The following is a 17654-nucleotide window of genomic DNA, read 5'->3' as shown; positions in this document are numbered from 1 at the left end:
TTTACTGGAGCACAGGTAGGCTGACAACCAGGCCTACTGCAGAGTATCTGGAAATGTTGCCGCCCTGGGAGAAACCCATTTGCTCACTACTCAAGTGTGATTTGTGCTGTTGTGCTGACTCCTCCTCTGACCCACCTGCGTACCATGAGAGGCTGAGTGAAATACGGTGCCTGGAGTGTAGATTGTGTTGGCTTCTCTATACATCTGTCCCTAGGGGTTATTCGGCTGGTGGGGTGGGGGCTAAGGGGCAGGTTATTTGGGGCCGATGTGCTTTGCTTCTGAGGAGCCCCCTGAGGTTGAGCAGGAAGGCGGGGGCTGCAGTCCGAACTGGCACCTGGGCCCACGTTGGTCACCACGGTGGTTGGGTTGAGGGGAGCGCAGAGCAGGCCAGGTGGAGTCTATGGCTCCTCAACTGCCTGTTGACAGCCTGCAACCCAGGGCTCGGGGCACCGGAGCAGAGCCAGAGTCGCAGGGCCCAGCAGATGCTCATAGGGAAGGACTGGAGCCAGGGAGGGAGGCAGGCAGGCTCAGGCAGCCGCATCAGCCAGCCGGGTCGCCGGGGGGGCTGAAGCCCGGCTCTGCTCTGTGCTGCACTGGAGGGTTGGCATGTCTCAGGGCAAAAAGCACACAGCGGGAAGTCTGCCATCACCACAACCCTGAAGTAGACGGTGTGGTGTGGCGCGCACTCAGGCACCTGGGTGCGGTGGGGGTGTCTCCTCATCCAGTCTCCTTTCGAATGCCTAGGTCAGCACCTGGGCGTTGGACGGAGGGCAGCTAGCTAGGGGGCGGGAGTTCTTTCTGAGGAGGCTGGCAGGTGGAATGCTGCCCCGTGGCTGGGGTGGGCAGTGGGGGTAGAGACCAAAATAGTCTGCTAAGCGCTAAGGCTTAGGATCTGTGCAAGGGGATTCTTGGAAGCGCCACAGAAGAAGAGCCCCATCTGCACGTCTCTGCAGCTCTGTTCCCCCTGCACAAACCTTGGATGGGTGCCAGGAGGGAGAAAGGGTGGGAAGGAGTATATTTGCTCCTTCCTCCCCTATGTGGGTTAGCTTCTTCCAAAGAGATCCATCGAGGACATGGAACACAGAGGCCGAGCGGCCTGGTGGACACCAGGAGAGGGTGTGCTGTGCAACCGGGGTAGGAAGGGCTAGACCTGCCTGACCATGGTGGATGCAAAGGGGGCACTGAACAGGTTTGTGGGCCTGGGGCAAGGCGGTGAGCTGCAGGGCTTCACCATCATCCAGGAAGCCTCCATAAACGCCGCTGCAAATCCTTTACAACCCCTCTGGTTTTTGCCTTGGGAGAAAATTCTAGAAGCAGAACCCTTAGCTCAGAAGACATGAGCGTGTTTGGCTTGGAGATATGGAAACTCATGGACACGCCATGCCCTGGCGACCAGGATGCAGGTCTTGTGGCCTCTCTGCTTCCATGGTGATGTCTTGCCTTCTGTGTTTGGTGAAAATACATCTCATTAAGCGTGTGTCCGCAGGTCCTTTCTCCCTACTTTGCCATTAAATGCCTGTGACTGTACCCGGTGATGTATCTTGTGGGGTCTTAGTGTCTGATTGTGAAAATTCTCAAACTCACCTGGGTACGGATTTGCAGAACTCATGGAAAAGCTGCATTCAAGCCAAACAAGAATTAATAAGCGGGGACTGAGTGAGCTGAGGATCGTGAGTCTACCTTTGTGACTCTTGTTTGAAACCTTGCTGGTTCTTTAATGTTTCTTCTTCCAGATCGAGGGAAACGGTATCTGAAAATATCCGTGATCTACAGAAATGTGATGAAACATTTCTGTGTGAACAAATGGGAGCATTTAACTTCTCTCCCTCCCTGAACCCTCCATCATTCAGGAACTCTCAGGGAGAATTCTTTCTTCCAAGGTACTTAGGATTATTGGCGTACGTTCAGCACAAGCGCCTTTTTCTTGTAACAGGACACCGCTGGAAACGTTGGTTATTTTACCAAGAGATTGAGTGAAATGTCCAATTTGAGAGTAACGTGTATAGACTCGGATAACGACCAGACAATTTTCAGGAATTAAGGGTGACTTTGTGGAGCCCCTTGGCAATAGCGGCTTCCCAACTCGATGACGCAGTGCCGAGGAGCCTTGCCAGATGAGTAGGGAATGTTACTTGTTGGAAGGTATGGGAACCTCAGGATATTTGGGGGACCTTGAGAAGAGGAATCCACCCAAATCGACAGGTATCGCAGTCAAGTCTGATGGGAGTATTGCGCTTGGCTTTGGCCTGGACGCACTACTGAAAGTTCACTCTAGAGATTCCTCATGAAAAGTTTCAGCACAGCAGGGTTTCAAAATCTGTATGGAATGGTCCGTCACTATGCCTGCCAGGCTTAGTTAGAATAGATGCTAAGAAACCAAGTGTGCTTGTGGCTGCCTTCTTGCATCTAAGAAACCATCCCAAATCCATTGAACTGAAATCCATCACCCATGTGGACTGGCATCCGCTGCCACCACCGCCAGGTGTTTCTGTGCCTCCAATGGGTCCCGTGAAGCTCTGAATCTATTTAGTTCACAATCAGGTCTGGGGACCTCACTTTGGAGGCTGGCAGTGTTTTCTGATTGGGAAAATCCTATCATAACTATACCCCAAATCGTCCCAGAATCCTCTAGAAGCTGGTTGTTGGAGGGCTTGCCCTTTGGGTCAGTAGCATAATCTCTGGTCAGGAGTGAAACAACTTCAATCTCCAAGGTATAGGTTATATTCATATTGGGTGGTGATTAGTTGTTGCTTTTTTTATTTCTTCTTTTGAGTTCCAGGGTCCATGAGAGGCATGTCTTAGAAAGGAAAGACCGGAGGCTCCTTTCAGCCAAATAGAGTTGTGAAAAAAGAAAGGAAGCAAGACTAACAGAGTCACTCACGTAGAGTAGAAAAGACATTGAGGAGGTAGAGTAGATGCATATCTCCTATGGGAGTTGTGTGTCATTGAAGTGACGGAGTAGGTGAATGAGAACCATGTCAAAGGTGAAAGACGATTCCAGGAGAAGTAAGCATCTCTAGGACGGTCATGCAAAATGCAGTTGAAATAGGGTTTATGCAGATTTTCTGTTTTGGTTCTGGGAGCAGCAGGAACTTTATTTAGACTCCTATCACTAGTTGCACGTGGTGATTGACCTCTGGGCCATCTCCTGGCCCATATCCTCCTGCTTGGGTCTGGCAAAGATATCGAGGAACTCCCGGTAGCAAATTGACCATGTGTGTATGATTTGAAGGTCTGCCAGCAGCAATGCTGTCTTTCACAGATCACGGGGCCCTGTGGTTTGGGCATCTTTGAGCTTGTGCTCTCTGCTGGAAGGGAGGGGCACACTTTCAGTTTTGGGTGACATTGTGTCTTCCCGAGTGCGGGTCCTGAGACCTCAACTAAATGCTCTCCTTGTTTTTACAGGTGGTGCCTCAGGGCTCAGAGGACATGGCCTCATGGGCAGCATCCAAAGGGTCTGGCCTCTGTCTCTTCAGTGCAGATTCAAGTGCAACATGTATAGGAGGTGACCCCTGCCGTCTCCCTGGTGGATGTACATCACAGTAGTAAGTTGTCTTGGTTTGGAACCTTCCGCCTGAGTTGAGGTTCAGGCCTTGACTTGGGTGTCTTTTTTGCTGGCTTCTGTCTTTCTTCCAGAGGGAAAGATGCCCTCTTATTGTTGATTAAATTGGAGATGTACCCTTAACCAGAATATCTAGAGTTTGCTGCTTGGGGAAAATTACTTGGTGGCACATATGGAGAAGGTTCTGCAGGTCCCTGCCCCATACAAAACATCTTAACTCCAGGTTGCGTCTGTTAGCAGAATCCTGAGTTACTGCAGGGTTATCTTATAAATAGAAATTCTCTCCAAAATAGTGTTTTCTGCCAACACATTCTTTTTAGGGCCAGTAAACTAAAGAATATTGGGCATCTTTACAAATGGATCTCTGAGTGGACGTGCTTTTTTTTTTTTTTTTGTAAGAGGGGGAGGTGGGAGAGAGAGAGGTAGACACCGGGCAGGCTCTACATGTTTTGCAGAGCATGACACAGGGCTCGATCTCACAACACTGAGATCATCACCTCAGCCAAAATCAAGAGAGTCAGTAAGAAGGTCACTCACATAGATTAGAGAAGACATGAGGAGGTAGAGTGTATGCCCATTTCCTGTAGGAATTCCATATCACTGAAGAATCAGGGTAGATGAGTGAGAACATGTTTCTAATATGAAGATTCTAGGAGAAGTAAGCATCGCTAAGATGGTCATGTGAAATGCAGTTGTAATAGGGTTTCTGCAAGTCTTCTCTTTGGTTTTGGGAGTAGCGGGAAGTTTATTTAGTCTCTTGTCACTAGTTGCCAGTGGTGGTTGACGTCTGGGTCACGTTTTGTCCTACACGCTCCTCCTTTCGTCTGGCATAGACATCATGGAACTCCTGGTAGCCAGATTTGGAAGTGGAGGGACTGAGGGAGAGAGAGACCCTTAAGCAGGCTCCACATGCTGTGCAGAGCATGACACATGTCACGGGCTCGATCTGACAACCCTGAGATCAGGACCTGAGCCAAAATCAAGAGTTGGTCCCTTAACTAAAAGAACCCTACAGGCATTCCTGGATGTGCTTTGTGTTTATGGAAGGCAGTGTACATACCCCGTCCTGTTCTATAATCTTCTAAATTAAGGACTATTTCCATATCGGCAGTGGTCTTACACCTTCTCAGGCCAAGAGATAAGTAACTATGTTTGGTGGTAGAGAAAAGCAGTTGGCTACCATATCCTCTCAGAGGGGGAGGTAGCGCTCACTGCCTGACTCTGAACAGCCCAGTTTTATTCCTGTCCTGATACACACAGTTCTTCCAAAACAGCACCTCTGTAAAAGATAAAATTAATTTGCAAGCCCCTGGGTGACACAGTTGGTTAAGCATCTGCCTTTGACTAAGGTCAGGATCCCTGGATCCTGGGGGATCAGGCCCTGCATTGGGTACCCTTCTCAGTGGGAGGCCTGCTTCCTCTCCCTCTTCCCCCCAGCTGACTCCCAACTATTCTTGATCCCTCTCTAGCTCTCTTGATCTCAAAAAAGTAAAGGAACACAAGTATTTCTAAGTAAGAAATTAATTTGTAAGTCGTTTCTAATTTATGAGGATAATATTAGTAGAATTAAGGACACATGAGAGGTAGATCCCAAACCATGTGTTTGATGAATCTTGTGGCCATTCATCCTTGCGATCTACATACATCGATAGGTCAGTGTTTTTGTGAACGGACGTCGAGCACCTCGTGCTCTGAGATTCTGAGTTCACCCTCCAGTTGATGTTCTCATGGATCCCAGGCAGTGTTTCTTCCTGGGATCCCACTTCCTACCAAGAGACAGTACCCGTGTCAGTTGTGAGAGCTCGTAAAGGAAAAGTCCCCCGTTCTTACTCGGCACAGTGTGCACGGTTGTGAGACCCCCCCCCCCACGCCTGTTCGGGGATCCTGGCCTTTGTGCAAGTACTAATGGATCGGAGCAGATGTGCTTGATTTCTAGCGATTGGTTACTGGAATAGCGCATTGTGCATCCCTCAGCACGGGACCCAGTTGTATGTGTTTGCAGCGTCTGAGTTTGTATCTCAGTGTCACCCTAAGAAATTCCTTGGGAGGTCTTTGCCCAGTGATTTTCGGATGGGAGTGTCCGGGGAAGGGTTTCCCCACGTTGCGCTGGGATCAGGGATTCCTCGGCGTGAGGGTGTCGTTGCTGGCTAAGGAAGAAGGGATACCTGAGCCCATTCCTTTCCTCATCACCCCGGGAGGATTTTCTTGTGTGGGAATCCTCCCAGGGCCTTCCCGTGTTGGCTCCGTGAGGAATGGGATTCCCACATGGATCTCACCGGCATTCAGCCGCAGCGATGACACAGGGGGTCCCGGGAGGTGCCTGCGCCTTCGCTCCCGTGGGAGGGATGACGTGCACTCTGAGATGGTAGCGGGAGCTCAGGCCTGAGCCCCAGTTGAAGCTTCTCCCACCAGGCTACAGCGCTCGTGGTTCTCCCCATATGAGTTCTGTGGTGTTGGGAAGGGGCCCACTTCTGGCAGAAGGCTCTGCCTCCGTGACGGGAGACACGGCGTCTCCCCTGTGTGGTCTCTGTGGTGGTGAGAAAGGTGGGCACTCTGGGTCCAGGCGGGAGCCCAGTGATGACAGACCCAGGTTCCTCTGCTCTGAGTTGTCGGGTGTCTCCAAACGTGAGAGCCGTATCGAACGTCTCTCCCACGTTGACCGCATCTGTTGGGGTTCCCGCCGGTGTGGATCCTCGGATGCTGGCTCAGGGTGTGTCTGGACTAAATGCTTTCCCCCGAAGGTGGCATTCAACCAGTTTCTGTCTGTGGGAACGTGCCCATGGCCTCGAAGGGATGCGTGTTGCTGCGAGCTCTCGTGCAGCAGTCCCACCACATGGCTTCTACCCCGTGGGAGGTGCTGGGCGTGAATGTGAGCAGAGCTCTCCGAAGGAAGGGTCTCCCACCTTCGTTCGCTCCCTAAAGGGCCTCTCCGGTGGTCTTGCTGTTTACCGAGGTGAGCACTGCCCTGCAATTGTTTGCCCCATGCGTGTCATGTCTCCTTTCCTCGGAAGGGTGAGTTCTCTCGTGTCTCCCGAGGGGAGAGCCCCGAGTCAAGGCTCTCCCACCCTGGGGAGAGGTGTGTGGTGCGATCCAGGATGAACGAGCCCTGATGTCCTTGGCACCGGGGACACGTGGCCGAAGGCTCTTCCACATTGTCAGTAAATACAAGGTGTGTCTTCCCCGGACGCAACACACATGGAGTGAGGTGAGGGACGTGAGACATCTCCCTCCTGGGCCCCAGCATTGGCCGGGTTCCTGGGCAGTGTGAACCCTCTGCTCATGGCCAGAGCAGGAGGGGCTGTGGAAGGATTGCTCCCTCATGTCCCTCCCTTCCCGCCTCAACGTACGCATTGCAGCCCCTCCCTTCAGGAACGGTCTCTGCATCTACCTCTGCAAGCTGCTTGTAGTCGGGTGCCGTGTGCCTTTCCCGAATTCAGATAGATCTCTCTACATGGTAGCCTCACACCCACGTCAACTGCTGCTTCAATTTTAGATGTTTCCGTTTCAAAGACTATATACCTGTGAGTCATGTTGAAGGCAGTGACTTTTCCAGACACTCGGGCGGTGGCTCGCCTTGAGGCCCATTTCAGCCGAGAAATGAAACTCTTCCGATTTCTGGTGGGACAGCCCGTATGCTCGGGGTCTTGGAAGACAGGAGAGTGTGGGGAATGCTTAGCGTAGCCCATGTCCAGCTGTGGTGTGGAAGGCCAGGGTTCATGACCCTGAAGCCTCCCGTTGACTTGCAGAGAAGCAGACCTTTGAGATGCCCCCGTGCGGGTATCCCTTTATCCTTTCTGATAGGGAAAGTATCGCCGTGAGCTCCTGGGTCTTCTACAGACAGAATGAGTCACGGAACACTAGGCGAAAAAGTCCTGAAGGGCTGTATGGGGACTACCAGAACAGAACGAAAGAAGGAAAGACGGGGAGGGAGGAAGGAATACAAAGAACAAAAAGGTACTGCAGGGGAGGAAGGGAGGGAGGGAGGTCGGGTGGGCGGGCGGCCTTGAAAAAGGGAGAAGAGAACCTGGTAGAGAGGCACTAGGGGAAAGAAGAATTTTGAAAGTTGTGAGACAAATTTTGATGTATTTGAGTTTATCTATTTTACATTATGTTGTCTGTGCTTTTAGTGTCCTGTCCAAGAAATCATGTGTTAAAGCTTTTGTCCTGTTTTTCTTCCCTAAGAATTTTTATAGCCCTAGGTCTTATGCTGAGGACTTTGATTCATTTTGAGTTAATTTTTGTATACGGTATAAGGTGAAGGTCCATTTTTATTCCTTTGCATACTATTATCCAATTTTCCTAGACTTGGTTGTTGGAAACCTGTCCTTTTCCTGTTGAGTAATCCTGGCACCCATGTTGAAAATTATTTGTGGATCACATTGCAAAGCATTAACATCTTAAATATATCAAGTTTTCCAAAACATGAACAAGGTATTGCCTTCCAGTTATAAGTGTATTCTTTCATTTCTTTCAGCAGCATTTCATAGTTTTCAGTGTACAACTCTACTACTTCTTGGTTAGGATTATTCCAATGTATTTTATTCTTTTTGATGCTGTTATACATGAAATTGTTTTCTTAGTTTCCTTTTTAAATTATTCATTGCTGGGGTATTGAATTGCAGCAGATTTCTGTATGTTGATTTTGATCAACTATCATTAATTAGTTCTAAAAGTGTTGTTGTATTCCTGGAATCTTTAGGGTTTACTACATATAAGATCATGTCATCTGCAAACAGAGATAATTTTATTTATTTCTTTCCAGTTTGGATTCCCTTTCAAGCCTAATGGTGCTGGCTTGTACTTCCAGTATTAGGTTTAGTAGAAGTGACAAAATCTGGCATCCCTGAATCGTTCATGATCTTAGAGGGAAAGCTTGTAAACTTTCCCTGTGGGGTATGATGCTCACTGTGGGTTTTTCCTATATGGCTCTTATTATGTTGACATAGTTTCTTCTATTCCTAGTCTGTTGAGTGCTTTTATCATGAAAACGTGCTGAATGTGGTCAAGTGCTTTTTCGGCATCACTTGAGATGATCATGTGACTTACCTTCCTTTCATAATATGACCTATGACACTGATTTTTTCTTGTATATTGACACATTCTTGCATTCCAGGAATTAATCCCACTTGGTAAAGGTGCACAATCCTTTTCATATGCTACCAAATTCAGTTTGCGAGTATTTTGTTGACCATTCTTGCACTGGTCTTAATCAGAGATGTTGGCTGGTAGTTGTTTTTTCTTGAAGTTTTTTTTTTTTTTTCATAATCTCCAGGATTATGGATTAATGCAGGCCTCATTGAATGAGTCAGGGAGTTCTCTCTCCTCTTTATTTTTCTGGAAATGTTTAAGAGGATTGGTTTTGGCTCTTCTTTAAATATTTGGTTGATATGTTTTGTTTGTTTGTTATGTTTTCGTTCGTTTGTTTTTGGGGGGTGGTCCATTTTGAATGAAGGAAGGATGGTCTTTCGATGCTTATGGGAAGGAGGGTCAGAATTTTCTGCCTTCCTTTCCATGTGAAGCAGGGCTGTGAGTGGCTAAGCTGTACCTTCCTCCTCCAGATGTCCCTGACTTCTTCTGATGTGGAATCTTGGCTCTCTCTGCTGTCCTTTAAGCTCCTGAGCATTGGTGAAATCTTGTCATGGGGTCTTTCTTTTAGTCGGAGTTTGTGGGGCTTCTGAGCCCATCCGTCCGAACCCTCCGCGTGCTGACAGGGTAGTTGAAGTCATGAGACAGATGAAGGATTGACTTAAGACAGTCACTCAGCACCCTAGTCTCGATGTTTCTTTCTTGGCGTTTCCCCTGAGAATTCCTACTTGGTGTTTCCATGACTCAGTAGTCCTCTTTGGTAGGAAAGCCGAGGAGTATGTGTAGATAAAACCTCCCGTCAGTAAGTGGATTCCTCCCAGCACGTGCCCTAGTGTGGGGGACGTTATTCCAGAAACCTCCCACCCTCAGTCTCAGGGGCACACCTCTCCAGGGATGACCCTCGGCCAAGAAACTTTCCAGACCTCAACCTCTGTTTTTCTTTCTTTCCATAAAAAACAGCCTGATTAACCCTCACACACAGGGTCATGGCATGGATTTATTGAGGTCCTGCTTATGAAAAATTCACGTTTAGTGTCCTGGAAACAGTCACCTCTCAGCACAAGTGAGCCCTTTTCTTCAGATGTCTGTCTGTGTGGTTCAAGCCAGCAAAGAGGCTGATGGGGGGGTCCTCTTCCAGGCTCCATGCCGACCCTGGCTGTTCGACAGATCCGTTTGGATGAAGAAACGAAGGAGAGAACCTGACTTAAAAGATTGCCACAAAAGGGTGGTTCCGTTTCAGAAAGGGACTTCTCCAGATGGAAAAGCCTTTACAACTCATGGTAACTCAAAAGTTCGCGGCCTCGCTGGCCTCTCGGGCTCTGTGGGAAAGAATAGGGGGGATGTTTTGAAAGACAGTCACCATTTCTAGGACTTTTCAAATCCCACATCACAGTTTTCCCTGTGATTGCAAAGTCGGCGTCGCTTACGTGTATCGTCCTTCTCTGTAGCTGCTCGACTGCAGGTCTCTGCCTGTCTGCGTAAGCCTCAGGTGTGAGGCTTCCATCACTCATTCGCTGTCTTGCTTTCTTAGCATTTACATGAGTGAGATAAATCTTTGCTTTTATTCATTTGTAGAAAATATTATGTGTTTTATTGACACTTCTGAAATGTTTGTAGGAAAGGTTTGTGATAAAACATGGGGGAAGATCCACTCTCCTAGATGAGGGAGAACTTTCTTCTAAAGCTTTGTCTAATGTCTGTGAAATAATCCAGAAGAGAGGTGGCAACAAGCAACCTTGCTTTACAAAGCAGACAACAGCAACAAACGTTCCTGTTCTTCATCAGTTACATGGATTGACTCATGGGAAGGTGGGAGGGGCTGGTGGTGGTTAGAGGAGGGGTTAGAGGAGTGGTTGGAGGAGGGGTTAGAGGCGGGGCTATTGGGCGTGGTTAGGGGAGTGGTTAGAAGGGGGGTTAGGGGAGAGGTTAGAGGAGGGGTTAGGGGAGGGGTTCGGGGAGGAGTTCGGGGAGGGTCTCGAGGAGGGGTTAGGGTGGTGAGCGAGGTGCTCTAAGCCAAGGTCCTGACTCAGGGCTTCATGGGGAGGAAACCGTCCACAAGCACAGAACATCACCATCATTACCATTTTGTGAATCCTTCCGTAACGTATTTTCTCCTCTCTTGCGTACTTTGAAAGTTAGTTCAGAAATCTCAGGAGCACCCGGCTGACTCAGCCGATTAAGGCACCGACTCTCGGTTTCAACTCAGGTCATGACCTCAGGTCCTGAGTTCCGGCGGCCTGGGCTCACCGCTCAGTGGGGAGTCTGCTTGTCCTTCTCCCTCTCTTCTTTGCTCCTCCCCCTCTGCCTCTCCCCACCAATAGATAGAGTCTAAAAAACAAAATTTTTAGTTAATGTAAATTCCACAAGATTTTAGAAACCGATGGTCTTCCGTTACATAAGTGGCCAAACACCATCAGAAATGGATTGCGAGGATGTGTAGCAAAGCTCCTCCAACACAGGGGGGACGCGTGGTCCGTAGTGTTGTGCGCACAAGCTTCTGGAGGAGATCCTCCTCATAGGAGTCGGCAGTGCGGGATGCCTGCCCTCAGGGCGCCCTCCCCACTCCCCCGTTCGCACCGGGGCGTTCATGGCCCCTGCCATGGTGTTCCTCACAGCCCAACAGCAACAGCTGCCGGGCGTCTCTCAGTACAGGATGGGCTTGGTCTCCGGGTGTTTCTGAGAAGGCCTTGCCGTCTACAACGTGGATGAGAATAAGTAATGGTAACATGATAAGCAGAAACCTAAACCCTGCCCCTGTGAGTCTCTGACAGAGATCTCTGTGTAGGGTCGTGCTGAGGGGTCTCTGTGGAGTCTGTGTGTGGGTCTCCGTCAGAGGTCTCTGGGTAGGGTCTCTGTGTGGGTCTCCGTCAGAGCCTCGGAAGACAATGCTGGGCTGGGAGCGGGACACGCGTGGGGGGCCGTCCTAGACTCCACCCTCCTTCTGGACACGTCCCTTCCAGCCGGGGTGGGAGAAGCCCCATCTGAGGGCCTCCTGCCCCTCCGGGCTCTGGGTAACCAAGACTGGGAGCCAGGTCAGTCCCTTGGCCTCTGAGTCCCCACCAGTCCCCTGGGAGCCGTCCTTGGGCCACACGTGTACAAAAAGGTCACAGACCACAAGTCTGTCCGGGGCCCCCAGTCCTACAAGCTTACCAAATTGTGCAGAAGTTAACTTCTCTGCCTGAAGGCCTTGCTGCCTCTGGGCACCTGGCCATCTGTGTGGGAGCTCAGGTGGCTTCTGTGCAACCCCCACCCCACTCCCTCCAACCCCTACCCCTGGGATTGGCAGCTGGAGTGGGGCGCAGACCCTGCAGGGACAGTCCTAGGGCCTCTAGCTCTCCCCTCTGGGCCCTTGGGTGGCAGTGGGGCACCAAAGGTTTTCAGTCGTCACACCAGGCATGGGCACACCCTGTCACTTGGCCTCCTTCCTGGCCTCCCACCCTAAGTGCAGGGTCCCCCCCCACAGCCACACCCCCTCCATCCCCCAGAAGGGGAAGGGGGTGCTGGTGAGCAGGCTCCTTCAGTGCCCTGGGGCTGGGCACGCTTGTCCCTGGGGGTCTCTGTGGCACCCCCCCATACACCCTCAGCGCCGGGAGCGAGTTTGTCCCTTGCTGCTCCGAGTGTGAGAAGAGGGGAACACGGAGCTAAGATGGGATTCCCTGGGGTGAGAAGGCTCCTGGGGTGGCCATCCTCTATTCCCTGCAGGAGACTTGGCGGGGGGGCCGGATTTCTCACCTCTGACCTCAGGGCCAGCCTTGTGTCTCCCAACTGCAGGCCCCACTCTCACCTAGGATTCTGTCTTCCTGAAGCCTGAGCGGGATTTCTGCCTCAGCAAACCCTCCCTAAAGCCACACAAGACCCAGGTGGAGGGAAAGTAGGAGAGGATGGGCAGAGCGAGGTCCCGGTCTGGGTCTTGTTCACCTTGTCGCGGAAACAGGAGGAGAGGGAGGAAGGGGGCGGGCGTGGACCCCAAGATAACCCGTTGTCCAAGGTCCCATTCGTTCTGGAAGCCATAGCACGTCCTCGGGGAGAGCGGGCCCTCATCCTTCCCTCCCACCGCAGCAGGGCACACACAGAGGCCAGCACCACTCGTGAGGGGGGAAAACACACACACACAAACACATTTACTTTGGGGAAGCAAAGTAATTGTGGCACAGAAGAGCCATTAGTCCATAGAAGATGTGCTAATGTGAGGAAAAAAAAGTTTTTCCCTGCACTGTTTGCGTTTTCTCTTGGAGGAAAGTTGTCCTCCCGGGAAAGGCGTGGGAAGAACCCAGTGGCTGGCCAGGCGCGATGTGTCTTTGAAGGAGGCAGTGCCTGGGGCAGTGGGGCTGCAGGGTGCGGCCTGAAGGGCCCGGCACCGGGCACCCGTACTGGCAGGGTCTGCTTGGGCACTCTGGCACCCTGGTGGGGAAGGGCCACCCGATCCACTCGGTCTTGTTGGCATAGTTGTGGCCCCTGGGGGTGCCCTGTGGACTGGCTGTCTCCCTCATCACTCTCCTCTGCTCTTGGTAGGAGAGGACCCTGTGGTAGCAGACACTGGGGTCTGCCGAAGCCTGGAGATCCTTTTTGCACCAGCTGACCTCCGGGACCCTGAGTCCCTGGTGAGGCACCATTTCCTCCTCCAGGACCCGCGCCACAGCCGTCACGACCACCTGAGCCTCGGCAGAAGCTCTGTCCGTGGCTGACCTGCCCATGACTTGTCCCCGGCCCTGGGATGACAGAGGCTTGCCCTTCTGAAGGGAATCTTCCAGGCCTTTGCCTCCACTGGGAAGGAACCACTGGAGCAGGTGCGTCATCCTTCCCCCGAGGTGGTTCTCCCGGGGCGCCTCCTCCTTCTTCAGCAGGTTCTCACAGGCCTTGCTTCCCGAGGCCTCTGCTGACTTCTTGCTCTGGACGGGACGGCTCACCTCACTGCTCTGGAGGACCTTCATGTCTGACAATTCCTTGGCAGGCTCTCTCGAGGGGGACCTCCCGGAGCTCTCTCTCTCCTCGGAGGGGACACGTGACCTGCTCAGGCTCTTACATGGGTGCCGCAGTCCCAGGGGTCCCGGCTGCCTGTGGGGGCTCTGGCCACGGGATCTTTGGCCATGCAGCACCTGGGAAGTAGATGTGTCTTCACTGGACCCGCTCTGGGAGCCAGACAGACATCCCTGAGAAGCCAAGATGTCGGCAGCAAGGAACACGTTGGACTGACATTCTTGGAGGAGACTCTTAGTCGCACAGTCTTGGAGGAGGACCCCAGTCTCACAGTCTTGAAGGAGCACGGTGGGGGTGGCATCACGAGGCCGGTTCTCTGACTCCATCAACTTCCGGGGCTCCGATCCCTTGCGCCGTGCCTCAAGGCGTAGCTCTTCGGGGTCTCGGGCGACCAACTTTGTAGGCTGCAGGGGGCTGTCGCTTTTCCCTGAAGACCCTGATCGTCTCAGCTTGTCACAGAAGCCTTGGTTGTTGGCCAGCATACGGGGTCCTAAGGTGACTCCCCAGGCAGGGGCCTCCTTGACCTCCCCCGCCTCCCCGGGCTCTTCGGCACTCAAATCCTGGGGCTCTACGTTGAGCTCTAGCACGGTCACATCCCTTGAGGCCCGACCCCCGTTCGCCCTCCTTGGCTCCTTCGTGGCCGTTGCCGGACTTGGACTTGACTCCAAGGTGCTGTTCATAAGAGTCCTCGAGGCAGTCTCACCATGCCAGATTCTGCCCACAAAGCTGTATGTGAAGGTCCGAGAAGTTGGCCTGGTCCCCTGTCCAGCCGGAGGACCACCGCCAGGTGAGGTCCCTTCCAGAGCCTGCTGGATTTCCTCACACGTAGGCTGGGGAGCACCGAGGGGACCGCCCCAGGTGGGGTAAGACTCTTTCATCACCTCTCCTTGGTAGGGCTGAGGAGGATTTCCCACGAACTTGGTGCCCGTGCCAGCCTTGGATATGCAGGTGGCTGAGTGGGATGGGAAGGACTGGGAGAGGAGGAAGCCCTTCTTCAACTTGAAGAGGTTTATGGTCTTGAGAGCCTTGAGGGGGAGGCCCCACCGGTGCTTCACCCTGAGCCTTATGATGTGTGCTTCTAGCATCCGCTTAGCATATGGACTGAGGATGGAGAAATCGTGGGAGGGTTCCCAACACTTGGAACGTGCTGACTTTCCAGGTTTCCCATGAGGGCTTGGCTTACCGGGAAGGTCCCAGGCGTGGGCAGCGAGCCTGGGAGGATGAACATCGAAAGGCATCTGGCCCTCTCTGAACTGCTCCAACTTCCTGAAATGGGCTCTCAGGTCGTTCTCTGGACGCTTCTCGTCTGTGCTGCTTGTGGAGGGCTTCAGGTCTGTGTCTGACTCCTCACGATTTCTTCCTGGAGCCTTCCCTGGAGCGCTCGTTGTGCCCCTGTGTGGGTCTTTCTGGATCCACCCTGCACTGGACCTTGAATCCTTGCCCAGTCTTTTTCCTGGGTACCTGGACCCAGTCTTCTGTGTGGCCTGGCAGCTTCCATCTGTAGACTCAGACTCGGGCGTGGGACTGTGCCAGCTGTGTGCCTGGGGCACCTCCTGGAACTCTTGGTGAGGCTGTATCTTCAGGGATAGCTGGATCCTACAGGGCGGGCCCCTTCCTTGCTTCATGAGCCTCTCCCAAAGGTGCCAATCCGGTTGCTCCCAGAGCTCAGAGTCGATCAATTCTCCAGGAAGGACAGAGCCTGACCCATGGCCCTCGGGGGCCTGGCCACCCTGCTGAAGGTCGCGAGGACCTGGGCTAAAGACTTTCTGAGATCGTTTCACCACAGGGGGTACCTTGCCGCTTTCTAGTTGCTTCTCCAGAAAGCGACCTTCCAGGTTTTGAACAGCAGTTGACACGTAAGACGGTATCTTCTGGGCTACAGGGCAAGACACCTTGCAGCTCCCCATCTCGGGTGGCAGAGAAGGGGGTCCCACTGGGACAGAGGGTGCAAGGCATGCCTGGGTCTGGGGCTGAGTTAGAGGTGGGAGCTGGGGCTGATCCAGAGGGAGGGGCTGAGGCTGAGTCAGAGGGAGGTGCTTGGGCTGAGTCAGAGGCAGGGGCTGGGGCAGGGGCTGATCCAGAGGGAGGGGCTCGGGCTGAGTCAGAGGCAGGGCCTGGGGCTGGGGCTGAGCCAGAGGCAGGGGCAGGGACTGGGACAATCTCTGGGTCAAGGATTTGGGCCAGACCGAAGGGTCATGTAAGTCCTGGGTCAGGGAGAGGCGTGGAGCCACGTTGCCCTGCATCTGGAGTGGCAAGGCATGAGAGCGCTCATGGAATATGACAGAGGGAACTCCAGTGGGGGATCGGTCACCCTGACAGTGGCCACCAGGGACTCGCTGTGCAGAAAGGGGAGACCCCAGAAGAGCTGGCTGCTTTTCTGCTCCAAATTGTCCCTTGGAATCTTGGGATGTGGGGGCTTCTCAGGACCGAGCAGCTGTTTTGCTTTGCCCCTCATGCTCCAGAAGGATGGGCAGCCCATGGTGTCCTGCCCGTCACCTGGAGACTTGAACGCTCTCCCGAAAAAAGTCAGCTGGTATTTTGACCTTTCTTTCTTTTCCTTCTCCCTCCAGAACTTCAGCTCTTTTCTCCTGGCAACGAGTATCTCCAGAAGCTTCTGGACGTCCGGGTTGGTGGAAGGGGGGATCCTCGTCTCCTTCTGTCTGCGTGCGGCGTCTCCCCAGAACAAGGCCTCTGGTGGGTCATGGGACAGAGGCGCTTGATGGGACTCCAGGCGTGTGGAGGTGGACAGGTTAAAGGCATTGGCCGCCGCCCGCCACCAGGACAGGGCCGAAATGGGGCTGCGAGAGCGGCCCAGGCCCGAGACGGCTGGGACAGGAGAAGCTGACCTGTCAGCGGACCAAGGCGTGTGCGGAGCCGAGCTCTGTGGGATGGGGCACGGCGGGGGTGTCCTTGAGTCACACTGAGGGAGAGTCAAAGGAGAGTCCGGCCGCTCTGGGGCCAAGGAGGCTGTCAGAGGCCCAGGGGAGGCCTCCGAAGGAGGGAGACATGGCGGGGAAGGGGGAAGAGCAAGGGGCTGGTGTGAAAAGCCATCCGGGGGGAGGAAAGGCTCTGCTAGCCAGGAAGTACTCAGGGAGGAGCGTGGACAAACAAATGGAGGAGGTCATGGGTCCTGCTGGCAGGGTGGAGGCCAGAGGCCGAGGGGACCCTGTCAGTGGAGTTAGGGCAGGTGATGGGGCCACAGCGGGAGCAGTATCTTCCACAGGCTCCCTGCATGGCTGACGGGCTCCAGCTGGCACCACTCGGCGCACCTGCGCAGGGGCTGCTTGACGTAACAATTGGTGAAAGCCCCCCTGGTCAGAGAGCCTCTCCAGGTGGCTGTGGGAGACAGGAGGCGTGAGCGGCCGCTGTAGCAGTTGGGGCCGCGAGCCGTCTCCACAGCCCTCCACGCCCCACACCCACATCACAATGCTCCTGCTGTCCCTCAGCCCGGGGCTTTGGTCACAGTCTGTCCCCACGGCTCCTCCCAGCCCCACTCCGAACAGCCCCAGAGGCTGTTCCCTGCAGCCCAGGGGTCCCACCATAGACTCGGGGGGGCCCACCCAGGGGAGAAGGGGGCAGATTCTTTACCTTTCCAGAAGGGAGAACAGGTCCTGAACGTCTTGCAGGTTCTTTAGAAATTCTCTGAAGCCTGGAAACAGGAGACCGGGTCACAGCAGAAGGCGGGGTCCAGGCATCTTACGGGAGGCTGGGCCCAATGTCCCCTTAGGGGAGACCTTTGGGGGATTGGACTCGGGAGCCCCAAACAGCACTGTCCAAGGCCACATGCCCGCACGCTGATGACAGGATTCATGATGGGGATGGCTTTGTCTTTTCCAAAGGGCTTCCCCGTTCATGACCTTGCTGGGGGAGGAAGCCTCCAGAGGAATCTGAGCACAGTTGAACAGTTGAACAGCTTGTCCACAGTGGGAGTGGGAGGTCCCGCCCCCAGTCCAGGCCCTGGGGCCCCTGCTGAGCCATACTGGTTTCCAGCCCCTCAGGGCTTCCTTCTGGCGCAGAATCTGGGAAGCCT

The 17654-nt window shown here is 53.4% G+C and overlaps 1 pseudogene across 1 annotated transcript in view; it reads right to left on the bottom strand.

Annotated features, from left to right (window-relative positions):
- The window catches only part of LOC308355042 (spermatogenesis-associated protein 31E1-like), a 40259-nt pseudogene that overhangs the window by 10363 nt on the left and 12242 nt on the right, over window positions 1-17654 (bottom strand). Inside the window, exons 3-5 of the transcript in view lie at window positions 17213-17273; window positions 15811-16960; window positions 13048-15531 (exon numbers count right to left, since the gene is read on the bottom strand). The product of the transcript in view is annotated as a spermatogenesis-associated protein 31E1-like (transcript). The remainder of the gene's footprint in view (window positions 1-13047; window positions 15532-15810; window positions 16961-17212; window positions 17274-17654) is intronic.

Source organism: Martes martes, assembly GCF_963455335.1.
Source record: "Martes martes genome assembly, chromosome: 14".
NCBI lineage: Eukaryota > Metazoa > Chordata > Mammalia > Carnivora > Mustelidae > Martes > Martes martes.
This window is presented reverse-complemented; position numbering and strand designations above follow the sequence as displayed.